Source organism: Halyomorpha halys, unplaced genomic scaffold, assembly GCF_000696795.3.
Source record: "Halyomorpha halys isolate HHAL.00 unplaced genomic scaffold, Hhal_1.1 Scaffold766.1, whole genome shotgun sequence".
In the NCBI taxonomy this organism is placed as follows: Eukaryota; Metazoa; Arthropoda; class Insecta; order Hemiptera; family Pentatomidae; genus Halyomorpha; species Halyomorpha halys.
Window position 1 is genome coordinate 209705 of NW_027111507.1, and position 9666 is coordinate 219370.

The 9666-nt window shown below is 29.7% G+C and overlaps 1 protein-coding gene across 3 annotated transcripts in view; it reads right to left on the minus strand.

Moving 5' to 3' along the window:
- Positions 1 to 9666, minus strand: part of LOC106686038 (alpha-N-acetylgalactosaminidase) — a 107030-nt gene that overhangs the window by 30763 nt on the left and 66601 nt on the right. Inside the window, exon 1 of one of the 3 annotated variants that reach the window (XM_014429125.3) lies at positions 4104 to 4202. The exons of 1 other annotated variant lie outside the window; for it this stretch is intronic. The gene's annotated coding sequence lies outside the window, so the exon portion shown is untranslated. Of the gene's footprint in view, positions 1 to 4099; positions 4203 to 9666 lie in introns of those variants that run through there. One more of the 3 variants, XM_014429126.3, reaches the window with a different exon arrangement.

Consider the following 9666-nt stretch of genomic DNA (forward strand, 5'->3'; position numbering starts at 1 on the left):
AGAAGCATTATTCTTATCTATTTATTTTATTATTTTTTTTTCTTTTAATAAGAACATTGTATATAGTTAGGGGTGTCATTTGTATGACTATACCCCCTCATAATCAACTGTTAAAAAATATATATAATATAAGTTATATCAACCATGTAAGGCCCACCAGGCCGATCTGGTTAGTCTATAAAAATAAAAAAAACAGAGGAAATTAAGTCGTAATGATTTTTAATTTAACCACGGCTTATATTCACCTTTGAAGTGTCAGTATTTTTTCGGGATCTCTGTATGGTTTTTTAGCCGAAGACAAAATTAATTAATTTATTTTTTCATACCATTGGATTATCCTCAACATCTATTATCTTCGAATAAAGACCTGAAATACCTCTGTAACTGATATAATCATCAAAAGGAACCATTGAATGACAATCAGTGATAGGATGTTAGGGATTCCATTTGCTAGATAATGAAATAGAGCATGGCGATAGGAAGGTGAAGAGCATTGCGTATACTTTCTCCGAATCTATACATCAGCGACAAAGCGAAAACTCGAAGCATCCCTAGGGGGCCTGACACAGCAGTTGGCCCGACACCGCTTTCGAAACTCGATGACGATGCCCGTTTCAACTAGACCGCCGAATCAGTGAGACATCGCATCTCTTTTCCTCCCCCATTAGGAGATCGCTTAAATGCTAGAAAGCGTATGAGTTGGTAGTCTCGTTTAATCGGATATGTCGGTAAATAAGATATTTATGTAATGGAGCCAAAAAAAAAAAAAAAAAATTAATAGACAAATTTTTTTTCATTGTGAAATATTACGTTCTGTAGTAATCAAGGACAAAAAGTGATAAAAGAGTTCATTCACACCATATATACGAGTGATTTTAACAAACAGAAAAACTGTAAATAGATAAATCAAAGTTAAATTAATTTATTAGTTATTATTTAAAATAAAAGACGTATTTTATGCTTATATGCACTATTTAAAATAAGTCTGGGGAGCACCAAGCAATTATTGTTCCCTCACATGTAGGGAAAAACAGCACTCAAGGAGGTCCTAGTACATCTAAAACACATTATTGGGTTTTTAATGCCAGCCGGGAGCTCCACTATAAATATTTAAAAACGTTTTTTGGATTATACCATTGCAACCTTTGTAGACGTTTGGAGGAATGAGTTGAGCTAGATGAGTTAGGATGGCGTGCAAGGTTTTGATAAAATCTTAAGAATTTGGATGATATTAAGTCTAAAACAAATAGTAAATTAATATCTAATGTAGAATATTTTGATTAAATAGAATGTAGATGAATCCTCAATGTTTCAGGATCTGAATTATATGATTGGATGGTGATGTCATCTGAAAATCGTACATAGAGGGAATGGGAATGACTGAGATAATCAGCAGTAACAATAATAGAATGTAGAATGTGGGACACGAGATACTACCTTGCGGAACATCGGTCTCAAATTGATGAAAATTGGAAAATTCTGTTTTTATCAGAATGTCTTAGAAGTTCTTAATTGTCAATTTGGGCACTATCACAAAAAACAATTGTTTTTTTTTTTTATTTTGATATGTAACATAAATGATGTCATGTCCATAATTATCGTCTTCAAGATTAATATGAAGTACCCAACATAGATTACATACCCGTGAAGAGAAAATACATAATGGCAATGGAGGATGCTGCAGTAAAAAAAACCCTAAGTAATTCGGTAATGAGTAGTTTTTATCATCGATAGCGATATGATGTCGATAAAATTATTTTACCATCGAATAGAAGTATCATACAAAAATAATAAGCGACACAAAACATCCAGACACCGATTTATAAAAATGAAACAAATAACTACGTAAAATTAGAGTGAGGAAACGATCTAACATTTCCGCCATAATAGACATTCTAAAAAGAGTTTTCTAAATAATTGAATAAGTTTTGATTCCTAACTCAATAATTAATTATTATTTTTGTTCAATATTTAATAAATCTCAGACAGTTTTATCAATGTTTTCTTGTTGAGAGGTAGGAGAAAGAATAAGGCTGATAAAATTTAATAAATTGATAATGGGTTTATTCAATTGAAAGTAAAATATCGCTTATGATTTTGAACCCAAAAAACTATGATACAGTTATGGAATGTTTACTGCTGGCTACACAATCCAGAATTGTGTGACATACTAAGTATTATTGACGTCATAAGTATTATTGAAATAATAATAGTCGCAAAAAAAAAAATAATAATAATAATACACACCTACTGAATACCAAAAGCGATCTTCTTTGTTATCTTCTATATCAGTTAACGGTAAAGGAATTTTTATTTAATTCCCATAGAATCGTTGGATTCGTCTGGCGTATAATATATTTTCTAATTGGTACTTAGTAAGTTTTTGAGAAAAGTTATTCTTTATTACACATACTCATTTATCGACATTTTGGTGCATTTACCCCATCTTTTGATAAACCATCTGAAATAATTCATTATCATATAAAACAAAATATTTTGTATGAGCGTGCCTATTGCTTTATTGGATAAGTAATAAAATTATTTATTTTTAGGTTTTTTTGCCGAAACTCGCCTTCAAAGCATACTGTCAGGTGTTAAAGTTATTTTATTTATACAAAAATTTAAAACGTACTTAGTTTAATTTTTTATAAGTTGGCTAAATAAATCTTATTTATTTGCTTTATCTAAATTTTTTATGTAATTAATAAATAATAAAAAATTAGGACGAACATAAAAACTTCACGCTTCAGATGGCTGTACCCGGTGACCCAGTTCTCGCCTTGTGTCCTATACCCAATTCCAAGACCGGGGATTTGTGTAACCTGTTGGCCTTCCCGACATTCTTTCTCTTGTAGGTTAAAGGTTAGTGTATTACATTTCTGATCTTATGGCATTCAGCAAAAAATGTCCAACTTTCACATAATTTAATTAATAATTTGTCACTATTTTGAAACTAAATATATATATATATATATATAATTAGAATAAAAAATGAGTATCTACCCCACGAAGCATGTTCTTGAAATAAATGAATGACAAGTATTATAAATTATAGTAATTTAAGACTTCAGACATATTTAAAACAAATAAAAGTCATATACTGGTCAGATAATTTTCAATGTTTCTTATCACGTTAGTGTAATTTTAAAACTTAACAATTAAAGTTTAATAGGTCTGAGTTTTGGAGGGGGTTACAGATTTTATTGAAATTCAAGGATCATATTTCTATTCAATAGAATGAAGTAAGATTTGAATTTGTAATAAGACAAACCCACACGAATGAATGAACGTTAAAAAAAGCATATTTTGATTCCAGAAGTTTATTTATTTCACTGGATTTTTCTTTTTAAATGGGCATAAAAACAAGCTAACACCATCTTTTCCTCATTTTCATTTCAACTTTTCTTCTGATATTTTCTTCTTAAAATAAATAAAACATTAATCATAACTTTAATAAACACAGTGATCGCTTATTACGTAGTACAAAAAAAAAAAGAAATGGTAATATTGGAAGAAGATAGTTGAATACCGTATGAAGTAGACTGATATAAGTAGAGTGATATCCGTTTTTATTTTAGCGATTTTAATAGTTTTTCGTATATCCCCTCTATTAATAAAATATTATAAAAGGCATAAATAATTGAAATTTGATGATTCTATAAAACTAATAAAATACTTTATTGACATTATTTACTTTACTTATCTCCTATAAGGATACGTTTTTTATGATTTTTATTTACCTACCATATAAACTAGTATATTAAAAAGAAAATATTTTTTGTTTTTTTAAATCAATTCTAAAATACAGAGAGTTGCTAATTTTTGCAGCACTTCTGATTACAAAGATTTAAAGAAAGAAAATATATTGAAATCAGCAATGGTCACTAATTTTACTAACAATAAACCTAGCACTAAAATATAAATAATAATATAATAATATAAAATATAAATAAAATAAATCTTCTATTTAATTGTATTTTCATAACTCTTTGCCTTTTTCACTTTAATTATCCTTTCATTAAAAGTCATACTTAAAAAAAATCACTCACAATATTTCTTAATATAATAGTAAAAAATTAATGTTGACGATTCAACTTACAAACCTTTATCGTGCGTTCACTGACATAAGACTGCTTTTAAATGTGAAGGATGTCTTATATAGTGATACAGCTCTGTTGAAAGTTCGCTTCTTTTTTTAGTTTTAATTTCTAAGATTCATCTGTTATCGGCTTCGGTTCTCGTGTTTGTTTATTTACCACTTCTCATTGATTTGTTTTTAAATTTATTAATTACAAATATACGTCTAGAGATCAGGGCCATCTTTAACAAAGTGAGAGCTGTGGAAACTTTAAGATATGGGACACTCAAGATTAGAGAGATAATTTTCTGAACAGCTTTCTGTTATGTACAAGAATAAACAAGACAATCTAAAAATCATTATTATTTTAATATTTGAAAAGTAACAAACACTTGAGAAAAAAATGTTGTGCAATGCGCGCATCACACAACTTTCTCTTACTACTTATGAAAGGCGGAAATTTCGAACGATAATTTTTTATTTCTCTGATGCTGTATGAATTAATATTTTAGTTTTCTAGAGATGGGACGAACAAATATCAACGTTTTTCCTGCTAAATAAAATATAATTAAACTGTATACATATGATTGGAATCGGAAGAGATCGGTCACGCTCGTCTGTCTCCGATCTTTCGTATATTAAACTGCTAACTCTTCATTTTTCTCCATTAGTTAATAATAAAATTTTCCCATAGTCCATATTTAGACGTATTTTATATTACTTTTAATGCAGAATGGTTAATCATTTTAAATAAACCAAATTAAAGGTACTTTGGAGGAAGATTTTATGAAAATTCAGCAATCAAGCCATTTTAAACTGTTTCTCTGAGGGTAAGACCTAGCTCATATCAAAGATCACTCAATTGTACATTGAAATAATAAGTTTAATCAAAATTCTTTAGAAAATTGAAAAAAAATGTAAAATATCGATTCAATGAAGTGGTATTTTATGGCACTAAATCGGTCGAGTTTATCAAAAAAGTTGCTGTAACATCCCAGGCATGCGCAAGCCCTAAATATGCAATTTCAGTTTCTTACAACTTTTCGTTAGAGGCTCTTCACATACAGATACCATTTTTCGAAACTAGATAATTTAGACTCAGGTGGGGGGTCCTCAAAACGTGTATTTTTTAAAATGTCGAGTGTTCCCAATACTAACCGCCCGGACCCACCCCACTAAAACCCCTAGAGAGCGGAGGACCAATATCACTTTTGAAATATTTGCTTAAAACGAGAAGATGAGACTTTCGGATAGTTAAATCGAGTAATATTAAAAAAACGCCGTGAAACCCTTCACTATACATTCCACATATATGCCAGTGAAAGACAAATTTTTGAATTTGCCTTTGATTCAAAAATGTTGAAACAAAAAAAGGTTGAAAGACAACTCTTATTTCGTAATTTGAAGTTTTGATTGAGCATTACTCTCTGCTTAGAAAACTCTAGAAGGGCTGTTCGATGATTTAAGGTAAACTCCTTTCCTTGGTCTTTTAAATCGCAAGGTCATAACACTAACTCGTTTGCAGTTTCTACTCTAATTATTCTAATTATTAATTCCACTGCACTGTAAAACTTTTACTACCCACAACAAGATAAGGTAATGGGCGAACTAGGCAAGAACTCAAACTGCGAGTAATCTCGTAGTGGAAAGTCCTCTAGTTAATGGAAGACTTTGAGTTAGAGTTTTTATATGCAATATGTGCCTGTTTAGGTGTGCTGTAACTATCTTCTTATCTGCTATCGCAAAACGTAAACACTTTCTATACGCAACTAATTAGTTTTTCAGCTAGGTTGTCTACGCACACAGACCATATTATGTAAGATTAGGTTATTTTATTTATAATTTTTGCACGATCGCATTTTTTTTCCTTAATATACATACGATATATAGGCAGATGAAAGTAAAAAGTTAAATATTCACAAGAAGTCGATGACAGAAGTTATGGGGCTCTGCAGATCGCAGGGCCCTTGGTTCGGGCACATTGGGCGCATGAGGTAGCGATGGCTGTTCTGGAGTTATATCATTATGCTTATGATGTTTTATAACAACATGTTTGTTGTCATATAACAAGCAGATAACGCTTTACTTGATGTCCTGCAATGAATTGGTGTTCTCTTGAAGTTTCACTCCCAGTTACCGACAGTTAAAGGAACAGTAAACAGTGAGTTGAGGTTGAATTAACTTGGGAAACCCAAATACAACCCGAAGACTGAAGCCCAGCCTGCTGCAGGACAACCAGTTATAAACTCTATATTTATCAATTATATTATTGACATAACTTTTTTTTTTCTTTGTCCTTTTTTCAAATTAACTTCTTGTTTTCCCCCATTAGAGGGCAATTGTTTGTTTTGATAGATCTATGAATGTCGTTAATTTGTAATTGCCTTTAATTTTCTCTCTTATTAAGAATTATTATTTTTATCTATTTATTTTATCTTAATTTATTTGTATTTACAACGTTGCACATAGTTATGGGTGGTTTGCTATTAAATAAATAAATAATAATAATAAAATTATCTAGGTGATACAAAAAATATTTGAGACTAAAAGCTCTTGCAAACACAGAATATGATATTGACCGGCGAGTAAAAATAAAATAAAGAACCAAAAATATTGTTTAAAAAAGGATATAAACTACCATGCTTTTGCACGAAACAAGAAACAATTTATGGTATTAATTTTTCTCAACTTTTGAGATATTGAGTTAACTTCACACTTCAAGCATTTTTATTAATTTCTTATTAATAAATCATTCTTATTTTCAACGTTTTCGTTTGTCCATCTTCGTCTAACAATCTCTTGTGATATCGTTGTTTCCATTATTGTGTTTTTCTTTTATCATATTTTTAAGTTTTTTAATCGTAACTTTTTTTAAGTGAAATCAATAAAACTTTTTCTTTTTTCAGTGAATTCAATTCCTATAACCTCCCCCACCCCCCCAAAAAATCGTAGATATAGTGTCTTCCAAAAAGAAAATTACTTAGAAGAGTGACAATTTGAATTGCCTTTTGCTGTAGGAAAAGTTTGATGAATTATTATCAGTTAATCAACTTAAACTGAGTTAACCTTGAGTTTTAACTTGCTGCTGAGTAATCACTATTTAGTCCTAAAACATTTAAGGCTATATATTCTTTATATGTTTCACATTTTTATTTCGTAAACATTTTAAAAGAAAAAAAGACAGAGTAAATGGACACACATGGAGCTATTATGAAACTACAAGTAGCTCTATCCGAAATTTAAGTTTGTTTTATTTGTTTGTTTTTTTTTTAATCATTTATTTATTGTTATTTACAACTGTATAACATATATACAACAAGTAAATTTTCTGTAGGTGAGATAGTGACATGATACAAACATCTGGAGAATGTGCCCATTGATAAAACTCCAATAACATTTCTAGAGGAGAAGATCCCGAGGCCATCTTCTTTTCAGACGTCTAGGAGGATTATTAGGTAATGAAGGAGAAGGCAGGTTAGAAACAAGTGGATTTTGGTGGTTGGGAAGTTTTCCATGGAAGGAATGGTATCTGGTTTTGGCCAAATCATGATGGATGACTTGATTTGTGACAAAGTAAGGAGCGTTAGGGATTTTGGACTGTAAGGATTGAATTCGGGAGGAATTTGATGGTTTAGTGGAGCCCCTAAGCTCAACTCCGTATGTCCAGATAGGCCTTATAATAGTCATGTAGATCAGTCTTTTCTAATGGAAAATTTAAGTTTAAAGTATATCTTTTGTTTCATTTTCATTTTTTAAAAATCTTTAACAGTAATATTGTGTATTAGAGCATATGGAAAAATGTGTTTTTTCGTACAAAAATATTTGTCAAACCCGAAAATCGCAATCTGTTTTTATTTATATATATTTTATAATGGAAAAATATGGTTACAAAAATATATATAAACACCCTTTTTCCTGACCATATATATAGGACGATATTATAGGCTCACATACATCTGGAGAAATGAGTAATTGTGAAACGCTAATTGATAGGTTCACTTGATTACCTGAAGCAATTCGAGTAGGAGACATTACAGCGGAAGTAGTCCCTGCTGCCATTAACAACGGTTGGGTGAGTCGTTTCGGGGTCTCCTGTAAGCATACAACCGAACCGAAGTAAGAAATTCGAAAGCGAACTATTCAGAAAACTCTCGGAATAACTTGGAATAGAGCGGATACTCTCCTTGCTTTAACATCCTCAATCAAATGGACGAGAGATAGGACAGGTCTTGGAAAAGTACTTCCGTGACACATTATAGCTTTAGCCGCTTAATACCTTGCTGCAACTTCAGGTAAATAATGATGTGTGTTGAGCGCGAGGATGGTGGACACAAATAAAATGTTTTACTGTTTTATTTGTTAAGGTTAGATAACATAAAACATTCTTACTGTGAGAGAACCAACAACACACACTATAACAGTGGTGGAAACCTACCGACTACTGTTATAAAACCGTTGCAAGTCGGTACAATCGATATATTCACAGTTTGCCACAGAGCAACGTGTATACAATAAAAAATGAATTTTCACATCTCACTTTAACAAGATGAAACAAGTTGAGATGGGTCTGTTTCTAGCATGTTCGTCAATCTTAACTTTTGAATTAACAAAGAAAATTAGTTCTAACAATTTTTGTAAATATTTTCGTTCTTGAAACTTTTAAAAAATAGTCAAATATCAAGGGTTCACTGGAACAACAGTATTATTCTGTTTTAATACATTTTTCAGGTGAACGAAACTAACTTTAAATATCAATTTAGATCAAATAACAATAAATCAAATCCGTATGATTTGTTGAAAATTTAAACTTTAAATTAATCATTTACTAGAGGAAGTTTATCATAATGTTAATTATTAGTTTATTTGGACAATGCGAAAAAGGGAATTAAAAAATAAATTATGTAAAAATTAAGTGATAAGAAAATTATATATAAATAAAAGGAAGGAAGACATAAAATAGTATTAATATAAAATAGACATGAATAAACAATGATAAGAATAAAAAAATAGTAAAAATCGTAAGAATAAAAATTAAAAATTACCTGAAATATACAGTTAAAAAGTACAGGAGAAGAATATAAACATTTATTATCATTTATACATTAATTATCATTTATTATCATCATTTATACATTGATTATCATTTAATATCATCAATATTAATTTTATTTATATTTATTCTTTCATGATCTTTATTTAATCTCAACTTTCTTCTTCATTCTCCGTCTTTTTTTTTTTTTTTTTTTTTTGTTCCCACATCTACTTTTCTCTTGTTTTTTTTTTTCGTTTTAAATACTTCTGTACTTTTTTAACTGTATATTATACGTAATTTTTAATTTTTATTGTTATGTTTGTTACATTTTTTTATTCTTATCATTGTTTATTCATGTTTATTTATTATTAATACTATTTTATGTCCTTCCTATTATTTATATATGATTTTCTTATCACTTAATTTTTATATAATATGTATCCTACCTTAATTTACCTTATTGTATCTGAGTTGTTTTTTGTATCTTTTTAGCCCTGCAAAGTGGGGTGAAACGTCGGACATTAAATAGTTAAAAACTATTTGTTATTATATTATA